This window comes from Quercus lobata, chromosome 12 (assembly GCF_001633185.2).
Source record: "Quercus lobata isolate SW786 chromosome 12, ValleyOak3.0 Primary Assembly, whole genome shotgun sequence".
Lineage (NCBI taxonomy): Eukaryota > Viridiplantae > Streptophyta > Magnoliopsida > Fagales > Fagaceae > Quercus > Quercus lobata.
In genome coordinates, this window is record NC_044915.1 from 29,285,177 (window position 1) to 29,306,919 (window position 21,743).

At 36.0% G+C, this 21,743-nt stretch overlaps 1 pseudogene; it reads right to left on the minus strand.

Moving 5' to 3' along the window:
• Nucleotides 1-13,811: 13,811 nt before the first annotated feature.
• On the minus strand, nt 13,812-20,293 carry LOC115971773 (annotated as a pseudogene).
• Between the last annotated feature and the right edge of the window lie 1,450 nt (nt 20,294-21,743).

A 21,743-nucleotide genomic window follows, 5' to 3' on the forward strand; every position in this document is an offset into this window, starting at 1 on the left:
ATAGTAGATCTATTTTACCTAGAGGATAGTTAGGTTAAATCCTCCCCAAGTTTTTTACTGGTTAGGTTTTCTTGGATTATCATATCATTGTGTTCTTTAATTTTCCGCATTATTTACATGATATGATTTTATTGTGTTAATCTAGAACTGAATAATTTATCTAAGTAATCACTTGACTAAATAACTAGGTTAAACAACTTGTGTTAAGGGGTCTAAAAACGTACAAGTAGTATTAGAGCAAGTTAGCTCTTGTGTTTTTAGATCTTTTGATCTAAGAGTTGATCCTTGACCCCTGTTGTCATAGAACATGGTCACTCTCTTGTGATCCCACCTCACTTTGATAGGAACAACTATGCCTACTAGAAAGTAAGGATGAAAGCATTCTTGAAATCTATTGATGAGAGCGTTTGGAACTCCATTGAATACGGATGGGAGAAACTGACTACTTCTATAAGCGAGTGGTCAACTTCTCAAAAAGAGGTAGCCGCTTTTAATAGCAAAGCCATAAATGCTATTTTTAATGCTGTTTCTATGGAGGAATTCAAGAGAATCTCAAATGTTGGGGTTGCTCATATGACATGGAATATTCTCCAAACTGTGCATGAAAGCACAAAGGTAGTTAAGATTAATAAGTTGTAATAGTTAACTACTAGATTTGAAAGCATTAGAATGTCTGATGATGAATGTTTTGATGAATTCTATGCTAAACTTAATGATATTGTTAATTCTACTTATAATTTGGGTGAAATTTATAATCAACCTAAGATTGTTAAGAAGATTCTTAGATCATTAAATGAGGACTTTAGACCCAAAGTGACTATCATTACTGAAAGCAAGGATGTGGACTCCATCCCTGTTGATAAGCTTATAGGATCTCTCCAGTCCTATGAGTTAGACCTACCCAAGACAAACAAATCCAAATCAATGGCTCTTAAGTCAGTTGATGATGTTGATGGGAATGAATTTGATGATGAACTCTCTTCTACAGAGATTGCATATCTTGCCAAGAACTTTAGGAACTTTCTTAGGAACAACAACAGAAGGGTAAGAGGTAAAAACAATGCTAAACCTAGAAAATTTAAGAGGAATGAACCCACTAAAGTGAACAATACTGATAAACCTAAAGAGAAAGTTGGTTAAACCTCTAGTAATTCACTAGGTCAACAATGTTTTGGTTGTCAAGGGTATGGTCATGTGAAATCTGAATGTCCTACATTCTTGAGGTCAAAGGGTAAAGTTATGGCTGTAACCCTTAGTGATGATGAAGTTGTTGGAAAAATTGGTTTTGTATCTCATACAAAACACACAACGGAAGCAACAAACATGGATCTATTTCATTCATGATTGATAACATGCACTATGTAAATTTCAAAATTTAAGAACAAGATAGCGTACCTTGGTGTGATGAAATTCAAAACAAAAGATTAGAAGTACTTGGGAATACTTTTAATCTTCACTTTAATTCCACTTTATGCCCAAGAAGTGTGGTCTCTCAATTAGTTTCCAAGGGAGAATAATCAAGTGGCTTCACTCACATATACACACCATTTCACAATGATGTCTTTCTTATATAAAATTTTGTATGTTTCTCCTTTATATCTAACTGATTATATAATTGGGCTGGCCTATTGGGCATTCCAATTGGGTTTTAGTGTGTGGCTTGGAGTGGGACCAAAAGGGACCAATAAGACACTAGTTCCAATGAGCCTTGGACTTTTCTGTCAACTCTTGACAAGTCCAAAGTTACCATTAATTATATTTAATACCACTATATAAATATAATTACATTCTAGACCTTATTAACAAATTATATCCCAAGACTTTATTATACATGCAACCCCTTCATAAAATATTCGTAGTAATACAAAGTCATGAATGTAGACTGTCACTTTGAAGATTACTACATCTTAATCCTTGAGTACCCGGTTTAATCTTTTAAGTTATTCATCATATATTTATGAAATCCAGTTTCATAAATATATACTTTAGTATCTCCTTACTAAAGTGGTTAGGCTTAACACTCTAAATAACCAAACCTATTAAACTTATCTCAAGGGAATATTTTATATCTCCGTTAAGAGATTATGAATTTCATCTTGAGAATATATGTTCCATCAACACTAATTGTGGCTACCCAACATACTGAGGTTTTGATCATGACTTTAGATCTCACTCTTGATATATCAAAACAACCTACATTTCGTGATCAAGTCCATTATCCTCTCAGGATTAAGAGTTCATGTAAATAGAAGTTGTGAGATTTATTATTCATTTGACAATTGTTAGAAGAATAATAAATCTCACAGTGGTCCAGTTCAATATGTCTTAACTTTTAAAACATATCAATATACCAACTAGAAGTCTTCACTTCCATGATTAAGACAAATCATCTTAGTTGATATGTTATAGTCTTCGCAGATGAAATGTCCAATTTCATCACCGACTACGAACTATAATTCTGAGTTTACAAAAAACTTGTGATTTATATCTTTTGTGACTTTTCACATAAATCACATACTATGCATCTCATGGACTATATGATAATGTCCAAATATTCATGTTACCATTATTTTAGATAATAATAAAACAACTTTATTAATCATAACATTAAGTCATACATAATTTCATACATAGCATCATATAATAGGATTTAAGGACACACATCCTAACAGAAGTTTCTGACCATGAGTCTAGTAGTGATGAGAATGAAAACTTCATTGCTTTCACAGCTACTGCTGTAGTTGATGAAAGTGTTGTGGTTGAAGAGAACCCTTATGATGGGGAATTCTCTGAGTGTGCTGATTTGCAAGAAGCTTTTAATAAGCTATGCAAAATTGCTGCAAAAGATGCAATGGGTGTTGACTTAGGTTTAAAGAAGATTGCCTCCCTTGAACTTGATAAGAAAAATTTGTTGTTGAAATTTCTTGATGCTAATAATTTGACTGATAAGGTGAAGACTGAAAACATGGTGTTGCTTGATAAGATAAAGAATTTAGAACTAGAATTATCTGTTGCTAGAGAACAAACAAATAGGTCTACTAGCTCTAAACTTGATCACATGTTGAGTGTTCAGAAGTCTTCCTTAGACAAAACTGGACTAGGATTTGTACATAGCATCTCGGTGTCTGAAACTCATTTCACAAACTTTGTTTCTTCTTCTGAGCCCCCTAAAAGTGAGATTGTCAAACCAGTAAAAGTTACACCACCTCCTAGGAAGATTAAGGTTGATCCTAAAGAGTCTAAGCCTAAGAATATTAACCTCCCTAAGGATAAGAAGCATGATAGACCTTTGTGGGGTTGTCATTTTTATGGAAAGACTAGGCATACTCACCCAAACTATTTCAAGTTGCAAATTGCAAAGCGAGCAAATAAGCCAAGAGTACATGTGCCTCAAGCACAAGATCCCATGGTACTTATTGTTGAATTGGTAAAGGTTTTAAACCTTTATACCAATCTTGGCACATCATTCTAATATGAATAATAACTCCAATGCCAGAGTTGCATCTAAGAAGTTTTGGATGCAAAAGGCTCAATTTAATTGAGACTTTCTGACATGGTCCTTGTACTTCATCTCAATACTCTTTGTGACCTTTCTTATTTTGGTGTTTTGTTTTTTGTTTTTTTTGCTTTTAGGATTTGCATTGCATTACATTCATGCATTTCATGATAGAGTGTTTTTGTTATTTTTTTTTTTTAAAAAAAAGGGATGTGTTTTGTATTATAGATCTTGGATTTGTAATCATGGTTGATTTTGAAATCACATGCTTTTGATTGTTAGGACTAGAACCTAAAGAGAAAGGCATAAATAACTATCTCACCACTGTTTACTAGCCAATCATAAATACCTTAATGCATATCATAAGATTTTGTGCTCGAGAAAGTGTAGCACATGCACAAAAGGAACATAAGGTGTAGCCTCGGATTAATAATAAAATTGGTGTGTACATTATTGAGCTATAATAAAGATAACACAAAGAAATAAAATTCGTGTGTACATTATCTGGCTTAAATAATAATTTCACAATGAAATAAAAATGGTGTGTACATTATGAGGCAAAATGAAAAAAATTACATGATTGCAAGCTTGTTTTCTAGGAGATGTGAGAGTTATATGATGTAACTCTTTAGGTGATAGTCACTTTCAAACTTATGTGATGAATAATGTAGAAATTGTGATTGATTACTATCTATATATCACCTCACATATATCTCATACTGTTACTAGTTACACATACTACACAAGTTATTCTTTGCTAAACTCAGTACATGAAATTGTGTTTGAATTTGGTTTGGCCATCCAAGATTATATGTTCCTTGATTTTGATACAAAATATGTTCTTTGTTTGAGTTTTGGGGACAAAAGTGCAAAAATCTTGTTTTTGGAAGATCTGGGTTGAATTCAAGTGTTTTTGGAAAACTTTTAAACTCATACCATGCATTTCATTCATGAAATAAAGTGGTTTGAGTGGTTTCTGTATAAAACTTCCTTTGTTTTTCAAAATTTTCAAATTTCCAGATTTTCGATCGATCGAGGCTGTTATTCGACCGATCGAGAATGCGATTAAAAATTTGGTTTGAATTTGCCTAGCTCAATTGATGCTCGATTGGTGCTCAATCAATTGAATCTATTTTTCGATCGATCGAAGCCCAATTTCGACCGAATGAAATTTGAAAGTTGAGTTTTATAAAAAGCTTCTCCTCAAGTGTTCTTCACTATTTCAAAAGCTTTTTCAAACTTTTTCTCACTTTCTCTCTTCAACCGATCCAATCTAAGAATTTTTGTCGTTTTCTTCCACAAATTGCTCCAAGGTTTTTGTCCTCAAGCATTGGTTAAGTCTTTTCTACCCTTTCTTTTTCAACTTAATCACATGTTTCATGCATTTTTTTTCAAAAATTCGAACATAGCAATTTAGGGATTTTTGTTCATTTCAGTTGTTTTTAATCAATTTTATTCAATGGGTTTTTGTTCTTAGATGTTATTAACATGATTCCCATGCATTAATTTGATTAATTTGTTGGCTTAAGAACAATTGGAAATTCTAGGGTTTGGAATTTTTGTGAAATTTGGGATTTTGTTCAATTGAGATTAATTTGATGAAATTGACTTGTGATATTGATAAATTAATTCATTATATGATGTTTTCTAACTAGTATAATGATTAATTCATCAATTTGGTTTAATTTTTTGAAATTGGGTTTTTCAAATTTGGGGTTTTTTGGACTAAAACTCTATGTTCAAGTCAATTTTTGGTTTATAATGTGAAATTGAACAAATTTCAATGCATTAGAGCATGCATCATATGTGCATTCATTACATGCATCATATAGATTGTTATTCATTGATATTTTTGTGCTCTAACCCTCTCTAATGCAATCTGCCCTTGGTTCTTTTCTTTGTTTTTGTTTTCCTTTCCTTTAAACCCTTAGCATCATGCTTAGGAAGACTAGAGCCAAGAAAACCACCACCCTTTCTACTCCTGAGTTCCAGAGTGATAGGTATAGAACCATAAAAAACCAAGAAAACTATGAGAAGCTTTATATATTTAGACCGGTATGGGCTGAGCGTAAGGTGATTTTAGATGAGCTTGATCCTAAGATACATAGGAATTTCGAGCGTAGGGGTTGGTTACCACTCTTAGAGGTTGAGCATCCTCCTCCGGTTGCTTTGATTAGAGAGTTCTACTCGAACCTCTCTGTCCACTTCAATGATTCCAACATTCAGTTTATGAAGAGTTGGATAAGGGGTGAAGAGTATGTCATTACTTCCAATGTAGTGGCCTCTGCTCTTGGTGTACCTTTGGTACAGCAGCCCTTGTACCCTTACATTGAGATCCCTCCCCTTGATGACATTATGTCATTCATCACTGGTACTTCCATTAGTTGGGGTACTGATCCTCGTGTCACTTCTCATGAGCTTACCGAGCTCAATTATCTATTTTTTAGGATTTCTTATCATAGTATATGGCCTATATCTCATCTTCATATTATTCCCATTGAGAGATGTGCGTTCTTGTACACTCTCGTCACTGATGCTCCTATGAGTTTTCCCACTTTTTTCATTCGCTCACTTGTTGAGGTTCATAGGAGTAGTGCCAAATCTCATGGTTTATTCCTTTCGGTTTTTATTCATAAGATTCTATTGGACTTAGGTTTAGAGGACTTTCCCGCATTTGAGCCCGTACATATCATAGCTCCTATAGGTTCCAACTTTCTTAGGCAAAGAGTAGTTTAGTTGAAAGATAGCTCTAAGTGCCCTAGAGTAGAGTCTTCTACAGGTGATGCATCTAGGCCTCCTCCATCTGGTGACCCTACTGCTGAGGAGTATGTAGACCCTACAGCTGCTATGGATCCTCCACCATCTACATCGAGCGACTCTTCCTTGCGTGCCATGCTGGATACTATTATGACCGTTCAGGCGGCACATGGACAGCTTCTATTGGATGTGCTCAATGAGCTTCATGCTTTATGAGCAGATTTGGCAAATGCTAGAGGTTTTACTCCACCGGCTCCACCTTTTGATGAGTCATGATTGCCCTTTGGCAATTCGTCACAAAAAGGGGGAGTACATATATATGGAGATAGGGGGAGATTGGAGATTGTAGATTGTATCTAGGAGCTCCTTTGTTGTATTTTGTTTTTGGCTTTGATGTATTTTTTTATAGGTTGTATATGTTAGGGGGAGACATTATGCTTTATGTTTATGTGTTTTTTATTGTTTCTTGTTTCACATATGGTACATTGATCATTGATTTATATTATGAGGTTATTCTTGGTATATGTTTTTTATTTTTATGTTTTGTGAAATCAAGAAGGTTAAATTGTTTTACTTGTATTTTCCACACATGCGTTAATGTGTTTGTTGAGTGTTTCAGGAATTTACAGATTAATTCAGTCGTGGATACTATCTACTTTAGCAACTGATAGATAGTAATTAGGTTAAATGGTATTTAAGGTTTTTTAATTTGAATGGGCTGTTTTTAACTTCGAGCATTTTATTTTTGTTATGTGTTTTGTCACGGATTGCCAAAGGGGAAGTTTGTTAGGTTCTAAGACTTCAGGAACTAATGTTTTAGAACTTCAATTTGTAATATGTTGGCAAACCATGATCAAAATATAGAGTCTAGGTTTAGGCTTGCTCAAAGTGTGATTTAATGTAAAATTGGAATCAAGTGATTGCAAAAATTATTGGACAAAATCTACAAGGCTCGATCGATCAAAAATTAGATTCGATCGATCGAAACTCATGCAGATTTATTTTTTTATAGAATTTCCAATTCAGCCAATCCCGTTTGACGTGTAGGGTTTTGTGTTTTACTCCTAGTATAAAAGGAAAAACCCTAACTACGTTTCAATGGCTTTTGAGAGTTGTGTATTGAATCTTTTGTGAGATCTAAAGGTGTTTACCTTCACACACACACATATAGAGTTGTCAAGATCAAGATTCACGTCAAGAACTTGATGATCTCTTCAATTGCTGCATAAAGAACTTTAAAAAAGATCTGAAACCTTTAAGTGAAGTCTCAAAGTCACAAATAGTAGAACTTGTGGTTGTAGTAGATCAAGGAAAGAAGTAGTCTGTGGACTCAAAGTCGTCACGTGATCGTGGTAGTAAGTTTTTTATTTGAGGTAGCAATAGAATGTTAATGGTCTAAGTTCTATTGTAAAAACTTCAATTCTTTCATAGTGGATCTATTTTACCTTTAGGATAGCTAGGTTAAATCCTCCCCAAGTTTTTTACCGATTAGGTTTTCTTAGGTTATCATATCGTTGTGTTCTTTACTTTTCCGCATTATTTACATGATATGATTTTATTGAGTAATTACGTTAATCGGGCTTGGGCCTTTTTCCGAGTCCTTACACAATTAATTTAGTGAAGATAATTAAGTATTTATGAGATCATTCAAGCAATAGATTTATTACAATAATATATTATATTATACTAACAATTGACTGTCATGGATACTCAATAATATATATTTTTTTAAATGGATTTTTTTTTTTTACTTAGTAGAACATTTTTAAAATTGAATTGCATAAAAATATTAAAAAAAAAATGAAATAAAGGTAAATGGAGGCAAATAGGGGATTAATGCAGTATTTTTAAATCCACGTGGACCATGAAAATTCTACTGCTTCCGCGTGGCCTCCACTTTCCAATTCAAGTAATTTTTTTTTTTTTAATTTTAAAAAAAACTTTGTTTCACCTTTTAGAGATATGGCCCAATCAATAGAAAAATGACAAGTGTTTCATTATATGTAATAATAATATTTATAAAACACATGTCATTTTCTTATTAGTAATTGGAGCTTTTTATTTTATATAGGGGAAATTGCACTTTACCCACCTATGGTTTGACCCATTTTAACAGTGCCCACCCGTGGTTTAAAATTTGTCACTTAACCCACTTGAGGTGACCTCCGTTAGACCCCCGTTACCCACCTCTGCCCTTTCCGTTAGAAAATCCCCTTTACTATATAAGCCAAGATTAGAACCCAATTAGAACTCTAAAAAAAGAAACGAGCTCTCTCCCTCTCTCTACCTTAGAACCCCCAAAAATCCCCAAACCCATAATCCCTTTCTCTCTTTACTTTGATTGCCAAAGTGAAATCCCCGAACACTTGCAAGCAAGGAGGAGGTGTGCTGAAGCTTGGGTTTTCCTCTATATCAGGTATGAAATGACTTTCTAGGGTTTACCATTGTTGTGTTTTTATTCTTTTTCAATGTGTAACGATCGATGAATGTGATTCGGATTAAAGTTTTTCTGTCATAAAATTAGTGGTTTACCATTGGTGTGTTTGTTCTTTTATAGTTGACATTGATGACTGTGGTCCCTAGGAATATTTTGGTTAGATGCATCTTTAGGTTGTTTGTGGTCCCATGGAGACAAATTGTTTAGTTGGTTGTGTTTCTTGTCTCTGACCCCACGTTAAATGGAATTTTATGTGCAACTAAAATTATTTTGCTTTTGTCGTTGGTGCTCTCTGTGCATGTGTTGGTTATGTATTTAATTACTGTTGTTTGTGCATGTGTTTTAACTCCTGCAGATGGCTGCTTAAATTCGTTTTGATTTTCTATTCACCATAGTGGGAATTTTGAGTGAAACCCTGGTTTAGAGTATGTAGGTGGTGAGGTATCTACAATGGCTAATGTTGATCCAGATCTACTAAGTCATTTTGAGATACAAGACATTTGTGCTGAGGCTAGGGGACCTATTAACAGTAGGATTTATTATTTAATACCTGGTGGTGACTTAGAGCAAGGGTTAAGGTTAATTACTTCAGATGATGATGTGACCTACATGTGTGAACTACATGCTGAATGGCCAACAAATGAAATCACACTTTATATAGAACCTGAAGTTGAACCAATTTCTATTGAAGAACCTATAGTTGAACCAGATCAACCAATTGCAATAGACCAGCCATGGGAAATGAATGATGAAGATGATGATATTGAAATTAGTGAAGAACCTGTTAGATCATCTGTGGTTGACCAAAATGATGTTAGTGAAGAACTTGTTGAGGGTTTAAGGGATGGTAGTGTTGGTGGAGCTATGTATGTGGATGACCATGCTACTTATGGACAAACTGTTGCTAGTGAAGATGTTCATGTGGAGGAACCTGATTGGCTAGATGAAGGGTACAAAGGACCAGATTATCCTGATGATATATTGGGTGCTCAGAACAATAAGGTGCCCAATATGAGAGAGCATCAAAAGATACTGAAAATGTAAATGAGGGAGATGGTGTGAGAGAGCCAGTTATAGATAATGGGAAGAGACCAGAAGCTGTTGCCAGTGATCAAGCTAGTGATGATAATGATTGGGCTGAAAAAGCTCTTGATGATGATGACACTAGGAGCATAAACAGTTCAGAGGATGAGGATGAAAGGGTGAGATGTCCAGAGTTTAATGAGAAGACTGGCATGAGTAACCCTCAGTTATGCAAGGGTATGAAGTTCCCAAATGGAAAGGTGTTTAGGGCTACCTTGAGGGAATATGCAGTAAAAAAGCCTGTGGACATTAAGTTCAAGCTTAATGAAAAGACCAAAGTTTCTGTCCACTGCAAGTATGAATGTGGTTGGAGGGTATATGCATCACAAATTTCAGGGGAGTTAACCTTCCAAATAAAGACCATGGTTCCAACTTGTACATGTGGGAGGACATTCAAGCATAGCCAGGTCACTTCTACATATGTGGCTAGGAAATACTTGGATGATTTCAACAAAAACCCTGATTGGGCAGTTTCTGGTGTGAAGCATCGAGTTATGCAGGATGTGTCTGTGGACTTAAGCTTAAATCAAGTGTACAGAGCTAAGAGGAAAGCTAGAGAGTTCATACTAGGTGATGAGAGGTTGCAGTATGGGAAGCTTAGGGACTATGCAGAGATGATAAGAGTAACTGATGTGGGGAGTACTGTGATTCTACAAACTGAGATTACTGAGCCTAACACACAACCCAAGTTCAAGAGGATATATGTGAGATACAATGCACAAAAAGTTGGATTCTTGGAGGGGTGCAAGCCACTTGTAGGATTAGATGGTTGCCACTTGAAGGGCAAGTTTGGTGGACATATATTATCAGCAACTGCAAAGGATGGGAATGAAAATATTTTCTCTATTGCATTAGGTGTAGTTGAGCAAGAAAACAAGGATTCTTGGGTGTGGTTTTGACAAACATTTGCAGATGATATTGGAAGGCCAGATGAGCTGAATCTAGTGTTCATTTCAGATAGGCAGAAAGTAAGACAATTCACTTGCTTTTTGAGACTGTTGTTTGTTCTTAATCATTACATTTCTGCTTTTGAAAGTTTTGTTTTTATTCTTAGGCAGATGGTGTTCATTTTTGTTCTTTGGATGGTTTTTTATTGTATTTATGATAACCAGGGATTGATACCTGCCATGGAGATGTTGTTCCCAACAGTTGAATATAGATTTTGTGTGAAGCATATTTACAACAACTTTAAGTTAAACTTCAAGGGTTTAGAATTAAAGGTTGCATTATGGAGGTGTGCTATGGAATGGGGTCCTGTGGGATCGACAGGTTCCTGCCCCTGTTCATTGCTTTGATCAATTTACAGATTATGGAGGTGGTGGTTTTCATCCAGCTGGGAATGAGGTATGGAGAACCCTTCCTCTGCTATAGTAGTCATACTGGTATTTCTTATATGAATATTATATGAGTGCTAACCTGTTGAACTCCTCATTACTAATCCTCATCACTAAAGCAAATTTATCTCCAGTCCCTTTTAGCAACTTTGTCCTACATTCAAAATGCAAGAAAATAACAACAATGTTTTCTAGAAAAAGGTTAATGATCAAAATTACTTGATTATATTTATTTTCTTTTTCAGTTGTAGGGTTTGTCTATAGAGTTTAACTGCCAATAACATCAGTTGGCTTATGATTGGGTTTGTTAAGGTTTTTAATGCTAGGTGGATGAGGTTTTAGACTGAGCAGTGGTAGCCAGGAGCGTAAATTAAACATTTAAACTAATTATCAAAATCAATTAATTAAACATATAAACTGTTTAATGGGCTTTTATTAGGATCTTGATTTTTTTTTTTTTTTTTTTTTTTTGGTGGGATTAGCTGTCTGGAGGTGTAACTTTTCCATGCACCTGAATTTTTTTATTTTTTTTCTTTAGAAAAAATTTTCCAAAATTCAAAACTGATATTGAACCCTTCTAACTATTGTTTAGATGCTTGTAATCTCCCTCTCCCTCCATTTCCTTTCCTGTGATTTTTTTTTTTTTTTCATTTGACAGGTAATTATAAACTCTGAGGTCTGGGATCTCCGGAAGTTTAGGCTCCTCCGAAGCGTACCTTCTTTAGACCAAACAATGATAACATTTAATGCACGCGGTGATGTAATTTATGCAATCCTTAGGAGAAATCTTGAGGATGCAAAGTCAGCAGTTCACACACGTCGATCCAAGCATCCCCTCTTTGCTGCATTCCGCACAGTGGATGCAGTCAACTACTCCGACATTGCCACTATTCCAGTGGATCGTTGCGTCCTTGACTTTGCAACAGAACCAACAGATTCCTTTGTAGGGTTGATGACAATGGATGACCAAGAAGAGATGATTTCTTCTGCTAGGGTTTATGAAATCGGTCGCCGAAGGTCAACCGATGATGATTCTGATCCCGATGATGCTGAGAGTGAAGAGGAAGATGAAGATGATGATGACGACGATGATGATGGTGATATGGACAGCTTACTGGGTGCAGATCTTGATGGGGATGGTGATAGTGATGCTGATGATATGAGCAATGATGATGATAGTGTAAGTGATCTTGACGATGATGAAGATGATGGGGATTTCATCATGGATGGCGGAGGAGGAATACTGGAGATTGTGACCGATGGTGATGAGGATGATGATGATAGTCAACTGATAGAATCTTGTACTAGTGACGATGAGGATGATTTTGTGGGCAACGCATTTGGTTACTAAATGTAATAGAATTCTGATGTAATTATTGTTTATTGGGATTCCTCTCTTTTTCTTTTTTGTTCCTTTATTTTATTTTTGGAGATAGGAAGTGGGAGAGGGCATGCCAATATAGATCGTTTTATCAGATCAGGTGTACTTTTTCAATTTTTTTTTTCAATATACAAGTTATGTTTTTTTTTTTGGGGGGGGGGTGGGTCTCGGAATTATCTTACACTAAGGTTTACTTGACCGGACAATCAAAATCAAAACCAAGTTTGCCCTATGAGATGGGACTGGTATCATGGGCCATGGCAAGCGAGAATTATAGAACATGTGGCAGCAGGAGGGTCACGAGTCATGGCAACTGTAACCCTGCTTGAGGAGGGCTAGTCAGCCGCAACAGTAGTGTTGGTCGAAACTAGAAACTTAGCTGTTAAAAGCTTTTCAAACTCTCACTAATGTTATGATAACCACTTATTACTCTTTTTGACCTTTTATTGGATATTATGGACTACTTTTCACCGGAAGTGACAGGTCACAAGATCGAATGTGGGTATCAACTTCTTCAAATAAAGTTTGAGAGTAAAGCTTAGTCCTATAGAATTCCCATTTTATTTATTGTAGATTTGTACAACGAAGGTGCTTGACTTTTTAGTTTATTGCGGTTTAAATATACGCAAATCCTCCTACGACCACGGCAATTCTTGACAAATGTTTTTGTAATTGGTAGATGTTACCCCTTGGTATGTAGTTTCGGATTCAATCAGTAGAACAATTTGAAAGGTTGCCCTTATAATTACTGTTTGATCAACCGGTATAAAATTGTTGTATTTCCTCTCCTTTTTTCATGTTGGGTAAATTGAAGTTAAATAGGTTAAATCTTTGGGTATTGACATAACATTAGTCCCAAAAAAATCTAATATGCCTCTAGCATTCCTAACGACCCTTTGATTTACTTGAAAAGAATGATTCTTTGATTTGGTTTTGATACAAATGTCACTATAATGCTGTAGCCTTAGAGGAATCTGGGAAGAAATTTGTGGAGTCGTTGTAAACTTATAATTATGAGATAAGTGATTTTTGTAAGCCATTTTGCATAATGGCCCATTAGTTTGAGTAAAATCCCTAGTTAATCCTTATATTTCATAGAGAGAAAAGGCCTGAGATTATACAGAGCTTGAGATAATAAAGCAATTATAAATTTCTACTTTTGTAGGATCATAAGAACCATGATAACCCCACAGTAAACATTGATACGCTCTTTTTTATATATAAGTAAACGTTGTTACACTTGTATGGTCAATCATTACATGGCCCAAGTAATTTAACCCTTCTACATCAAAACCTAAACTATAAACCTTTTTCCAAAATAACATTTCTCTCCACTCATCCCGCCCCGTGGCATGGTCATGAACACATGAAGACCAGTCCTAAGATGAAAGCTGCAACAAGTTTACCAGTAATTCTCACATGGAGCGTGTCCAGATGGCAAAATGTGGTTATTTAGAGATCCTTTCTCCTACCAGTTGATATGGTCCTGCAGCCCAACTGGCATTCCATCTGAAAGTGGTGGCATAGGTTCACTCCCTTTGGTGTGTGTGAGTGTGAGTTACTTTATCATAGGCAAAAGAAAATGAAGACTTCTGGATAGCAGCAAATAAAGGCTATAAAAAACAGTAACAATTTATAGGAATTTGTCATTGCTTCACATGCTTTGAAAGTGCCAAAAAGAAATATTCCCCCTTTGTCAGGAACTCCTATAAATTTCTCAACAGTTCTAAAGCATGAAATTTTAGGGAATAAAAAGGAGAATCGGAGTGTCGATGACTGTTGAAATATTCCATCATGGAGCGATCCTAAGTGGGTCACGAGGGAAAAGAGATGTTTTCCGAATGTTATTCAAACCGCAGAAAAGCATCACCACACGCTCCAATTCTACACCAAACCCACCATGTGGAGGTGCACCATATCTGTAATAAGCCAAAATAAAATATTTCAGTCATGAGAAAAGAAACCTTGTTTTCAAAATATTAAGCAGCATGTTCCCATAAAATTATTTAATAATAAAAGAAAAAGGGTTTTAAGAATAAGAACACAAGAGCTAAAATTTGAGTGCATAACCCCATTTCAGGAGAACACTTTTAACCTTGCTAGACAATCAATTCAAATTATTTGACAAAAGCAACCCTTAAATGCACAGAGCTGTAAATTGTAATTCTAATTTCACCAATAACCATAATTATCACCCCTTTTTTTTTGTTGAAATTAAGCTGTGGAAAGAAGCTGCAAGGGAAAGTGGCCTTGGCTACAACAGGAATAATGGGAAAAAAAAAAAAACTGTTACACAGAAATTACTGGAAAAATTCAACATATGTTGATATTGACTGGACATCAATTCCTAATGCCTGTGCACGCTCAGCCAAGAAATCTGGTATATGTACACGCTGAGCTCCAGAAATTATCTCCTCACCTGAGTAACAAACAGAATTGAATTAAGATCAATAACCAAAGAAGAATTAAAAATTGATTCAGATCATGTAAATGATTGCATGGTGTTTCCTCAAAACATGCACACTGCACATTCTACTATTTTCCAATAAAATAGGTACTGTTAACATTCAAAATAGACAGACACAGATTAACCTTCAAAACAGGTGATCAGTTTACAATGAAAGAGAATCTATTAGGCCAATGAAAACTCAACTAGCACCTCCTTCCCTATTAAGTGAGTCTTGGGTTCAAAAACCCACTGGGTGGGTGTGCTGTAACTTACCAATCCAAAAATAAAAAGGAAAAAAAGTAGAAGCTGTTAGGAGATTCAAAAGACAAAATATTATTCAATGGAAATATAAAAACACCTTTGCCAATGGTTCAGTTGCAATTTTCCTTCATCTTGCCCTAATCACTACCCAAAAATTCTAAATCTTTTATTCAGAAAGCCCCTTTTTTTTTTTTTTTTAAATCCCTAATTTGAAGATCATACAATGAAACAATCTCTTCAACCTACCTCAATCTGTCTGATATGCAACTTCTTTATATATATATATAGACGTAATGGCCTGGGGCTGGTTGGGTTAAAACCCCAATGCCTAGGAACCACAAGAGGTGATGGAACCATTGGGGTATCCTCAAACCCCATGTCTGATACCCAACTTTTCATCTACAATTCTATATCTCTATATAAAAAATTCACTAAAAAATGTTTTAATTAAATCAAGATCCAACAAAAATTTGGTTTTAGGGTGTTTGTTGAGTCAACTACTAAAATCATTATTCTAATAAAATGAGATCCAACTCTGTGTAACTTACAAATTTTAAATAAAAAGAATAGAGATTTAACTCTCTTTTTTTTTTTTACATGCATCAGTAAGTGCTCAAGCTGCTCAAGCTTAAGTCTTCGTGTTTGACTTCCGCAACAGTAAAAAATTTGGCATAGGGACAAGGCTCTTGGTGATTCCCTGATGTATGATCTTTTTAACCATCAAAGTTTAGGTTTACACAATTTTTTTTTTCTTTGTATAGGTTACAAGATTAAATATTAGAAAAACCAGACACAAAACAGAGACAAAATTGGGACATAAGATATTAATTGATATTGGGCTGAGTCCTCTAATCAATTTGCTCCACATAGGGGCAAGCTCAACCAAATCTAACTTAGCGTGTGCACTGCCCACAGCCAACACAATTTATCAAAAGGCCACTAAATTTGCAACCCACCCTCCCTATCACATAGCTTTCAGCCATTCACCCAAACTCCACCGGTGCAACCTATCCAAAAGGTTGCCAATATTGGCTGCATAATCACTACATATAAAATGCTGCATAATCTAGGTAATAAACGGGCATCCAAGGATACAAAGTATCTCCAGAATGAGGACTGACTAATACACATTACATGAAAAAACACAAAAAGGATAAAGATTGAAAAGTCACCAAAACTTTGCGATGATAGTTGATTATTTAAAATTTGAAAAATAAGGCAGCAAGAGATTTAATAAATATGTGCGACAACAGTACTAATGAAATAGTTGATAATTTACCTCGAATGAAGACATCAAATGAGTTACTGTAAGTAGGATTATCGTAGCAAGGCATTGTATAAAATGGTCTCACTGCCAAAGGATAACGGTGGAGAATGTAGAACTCAGTGTCATACCTATAATCAGAAACAAAATCTGCTTGTCATTTATGTACAATTTTTGAATCATTAACGACAAAATGTAAATAAGAAAGACAAGAAAAGAACTACATAAAAAGCATAGGTAAGGATAAAAGATCAAGATTGATTAAATTACTTCTCTAGAACAAGTTGTCCCAACTTTCTTTCTGCCTCAGTATTTAGGTCCCCAAGAGGGTCAACTTCTACACCAGCATCCTGTACAAACATGCCAAACTTTAGGATCACCCCTTCTTTATTTATAAAATATAAAGTAAAATAAAACTTAAAAAAATTTAAAGAAGGAAGGAAACTTTGCAATTAGCAGCAGCCATGTGTTATTCAGTGTTAGTCTTACTAAGCATAAGCCCCCACAATTTTAAATCACTGAAAGCAAAAGATGCCATAAATTTTTCAATCAGCCATTCAGCCTATTCTATCACCTTTTCTTTTTATGTTATACAATTTGAAATTTACACAGGATAATAATTACTGCCAAAAAGAGAAGGAAAAGAATGCACAACATTCAAATAACTATGGGACTGGTAGAAACTAATTATAAGCCATCTAGAACTAGAAGTCCTCCATTGCCAATTCTTTGTGTTCTAATTCATAAAAGTAGAGAAGGAGTGGGGGGTAGGTCAACCACATAACACAGATACAACTCAGCAAAACACCATGTAACCCTCAATCCCAATAGTTGCCTCACCAGCTAAAGAGAGTGTCTAATAATACATACCACTCAATTGCATTTCTCCTGCCTGGTTACTATGAATATATTTTTTTTCCTGTTCAAAACCTATGTGCCAGGGACATGGACACAAGGAACTGCCAATCCTATTAGTTTCTGCCCCGTGAAGGTAAGGTTCATCTAATTTTGTTAAATTATTTAAATCTGACAAAGTATTGGAATTAGGAAAGTGATTATGATAAAGCCATGTAAATAAGAACTGAACCCCCAACTGTGAATTTTTATTATTTGTTCAGGTTATTCCTACCTTAATGATCTTAGCTACATTCTATATATTCAAAGGTGATGCAATGGCATAAAAGCATTATCCTTTTTTTGCTGAACTTAAATGCATTATCATTACCTTGAGCATTTGGATACCTTCCTCAAATGTAAGCCTTAGGGTCTGTCGCAGGTACTGCACATATAAAAACTTAAAATTAGTTTTAAGATTAAGACAAGCCAAGGGGGATGCAAAATGGATATAGTTCCTAAATAGTCCACAAGTATTATAATGGATGAACATAAAGCAATTTTCATAAGCATCTTGAATATATAGGCACCTAAGAGTCTAAGACATCATATACCAAACAGAATGTTGTAACCAAAGTATTCCAAGATTTTGAAACTCATAATAAATAATTACCTTCAGAGGCTCAAATGGATATTGCCTCCCCACTGCTTCTAGCTCCTTCGCACAATTATTGTTCAAGGAATCAAACATTGCAACAAATAAGCGGTCCACAACATCCATAAACTACACAAACCAGCACAGATTGTCAGCAAAGTCTAGACCGAAACTAAATTTAGATGCTGATTAGAAAAAAACCTCAGAAATCCAATTTTACCTCAAAATAATGCTCCTTGATTTCCATCTAAACATCAAGACCTGTATACTCACACAAATGTCGATGAGTGAAGGAGTCCTCTGCTCTGAAAACAGCGCCAATCAACACACGTCCAAAATCACCACAAATTGCCATTTGCTTGTGAAGCTGAGGTGATTGAGCTAGGCATGCAGGTTTCCCCAAGTAGTCCAGTTTAAAGACAGAAGCACCACCTTCACTTGAGCCAGCTATTAGTTTTGGTGTGTGGATTTCAACAAAATCCTCCGACAACAAGAATTGTCTAAACACCTGCACAGTAATGAAAATAATCAAGCACATAGACATCCAGCCTTGGAATATTTCAAATAACAACTAACTCTAATGAAAAGATCAACAAAAACCTCAAATTTGGACACTACTTAAGATCCATAGAGTACCATCATCTTCTTCAGCACACATAAAATTTGGACACTACTCAATAAGCTCATGTATAGAAATAAAATGGCGGGCTTGTTTCTCCTGGAAATACTGATGATTCAATACCATTTCTATATAATTAATTTCACGATATATGTAAGGCATAGATGAAAGCCTACAAAACAATTAATTCAAATAAAGGAGGTAGTACTCAATGAGTTCCAACTGATGATTTTAAGTGCTTTACAAAATCATCAATTATTATTTATTAGTTCATCTTTTTTGATAAAATTACCATGAAGTCCATTAAAATGTTTGAAACAAAAAATAAGTTTCCAAATATGGATCCATTATTGAAAAGTTGAATATATATAAGTACAAATCCCAACCTTCCTTTAATTTCTCTTTGGGTAAGGGAAGAGAAGAGTACTATTCTCTCATGCTTTCATGCCTCTCCCTGCTTCCATTTTTATTTCTATGTCCAATCTATGGCAACTCACTCTCTCTCTCATGGAATATTATCCTACTGAGATATGACACAGTAACATGAGATACCACCTCCTCTCTCACACACACACGATGGAAAACCAACTGACGTGCTTTTTTAGAGAGGCCAACTAAAAATTCTGCATCTACAGATTGCTAAAATTGATACAAGGTGCACAATGATGATGATGACAAGCAATATATCAAGTATCCAGAAAGGGCAGTAACTTACATTCCAAAAATAAGTTTCCAAATATGGATCCAGAAAGGGCAATATATCAAGTATGCGAAAAATTCCTTGATTAGCAGGCGTTCGCATGTCAAGAACTCTATAGTTCAAACGAGTATCTTGGTTAACCCGAACAAGCTGCTCTCCATTCTGCACCCATCAAATGATCCAATAATAAATATACGTAGAAATGGCCAACGTTTCAATATAACAAAAGGTGTAAGAATTTTTAGCAAAGTTCAAGTTGATTGCAGATATGCCGCCAAATGATAGCATCTTCTAATTGAAACGCTAAGATAAGTAGGAATGACAGGAGAGATAGAGAGAGAGGTCTTTACTAGTGAATGTACCTGCAAAGCTTTTTCAATTTCAACATCACTACGAGCGGCATCTTCAACATTGATGGGTAAGGCTGGGCATAGCTTTGTTAACACAGAAAATCTTTCGAACTTGAATTTCAACCTTCAAACATATGAATTTTTCTTATGCTAGCTAGGAATTGAGAGAGAGAGTATCAACTGTGCAGTGCGTCCTGCTCCGTGCAGGGAGCAGGACGCACTGCACGGTTAATACTCTCTCTCACGGAGCAGGACGCACTGCACGGTTAATACTCTCTCTCTCAAAATCACGAACGCGGTCTTCCCTTTGGCGCGGATCCTCTGCGCGACCCCGCACCAGCACGTACTGGTCCTTCAACGGCTCAGCCAGCTTGCCGATCTCGGTCCAGACCCTGGTGCCGGGAGCGACCTCCGACTGGAGGTCCAAAAGCGGAACGTCGCCGTAATTGTCGGCGAGCGGATCCTCCATCGAAAGCGACTGAACGCCGGAGGCCACGGCCGCTTCCAGGCGGCGCTTTAGCTTCGCGGCTTCTTTCTTGGCGGCTTTCTTGCTCTGGGGTTTGGAGGATTCATCTTCTTCTTCTTCTGGTTGTGGTTTTGGTAGCTGGGGTTCGGAGGACGACATGGATGTAGGAGCAGAGAGAGAAAGTGAGGGTTTTGGTTTGAATGGGTTTTGCGAGAATTTTTTTTCTAAATAACAATAAATATTAAAAAATTTAGTTAATTGTCAAGTTTTAAAATAATGTTGAAAATTAGATAAAAATCGAGTTTTTAAGTCTCGATTTGTATGTGGATTATGCTAAAAAATCAAGCTGAAAATCGAGTTTTAAATACTCGATTTTCACAAATTGAATAAAAACGCCGCTATAGGTCTATAAAACGTCACTATAGGGCTTAAAAACGCCACTATAGGACTCCCTAAACCTATACTTACAAAAAAATTTTTGCAGAAAAACGCTGCTATAGGGGTTAAAAACGCCACTATAGGTGAAATTTTTTTTTGCATGAAACTCGAGTTTTAAAGACTCGAGATCTACGTCAAGGCGAGTCTTTTGAACTCGAGTTCTAATAGGATCTCGAGTTTCTAAAACTCGAGATGCTATTTTCCTTTATTGTTTCAAACGTTGTCTAACTAACTATATACAATCCTTTTGCACTACTATTTTGCACATTACCTCGGTTTTGCGATCTGTGAAGAGCAAATGTACAATGCGATGCAGTTTTGTCAAGTTTTTTCAAGAGCCGAATCTCTGGGTAAGTGTAAGCATTGCTTTTGAAAACTTGTGGGGTTATTTTAGTCTTTTTGGTTAGTTGCCTAAGAGCCTCCACACCCGCTCATGTAAATTTATCATCTATTTTACACGGAAAAAGCTACTTTTTCTATTTTACACTATCACATTTCTAAAATACCCACATCAGTTCATCTATTTTACAAATTTATTCTAATTAAATAATATTATTTATTGTTTTTTTATTATTAGTTATTAAAACCGTTTTTCTCTCTTTCCTCACCCATTCTCTCTTTCCCTCACCCACTCCCAGCTCGCCCGTTTCTCTCTTTCCCTCACCCACTCCTAGCTCATCGACCTAGCCAATCCAGCTTGCCGACCCAGCCGATCCAGCTCACTCCCAACTCGCCGATCCAGCTCGCCACCGTCGCTGCCTCAGCCACTAGTCGATTCGGCCTCCCTTTCGCTTTCGCCCTCCCTCTCTCCTCCACAACCGACCCTTCACCTCCCACCTCCAACCGACGACAGCAATGGAAGATCCGACGGTAGCAATGGAAGACCCGACGGCAACAATAGCAGCAGATCGGGTGACAGATCCGGCTCCGTTGGGCTGGGTTTTCCGGTGGATGTGTACTGTTTTTGGGTTGGGTTTCTCGGTGAGTTTTAATTGATTTTGAGTTAGGTTGATTTTTGGGTTTCTGTTGATTTTGGGTTGGGTTGATTTTTGAGTTTCTGTTGATTTTGGGATATTTTTCTGTGCTAGGTCACGGTGTTTGGTGGTGGCGCTGGGTTTGGTGGTTGGGTTTGTTATAGTTTGGTGCTGGCACTGGTGCTAGCGCTTGGATATTCTTCTTCCTTACTGCGCTAGTTTGTTGCAGTTTGATAGAGGAGAGA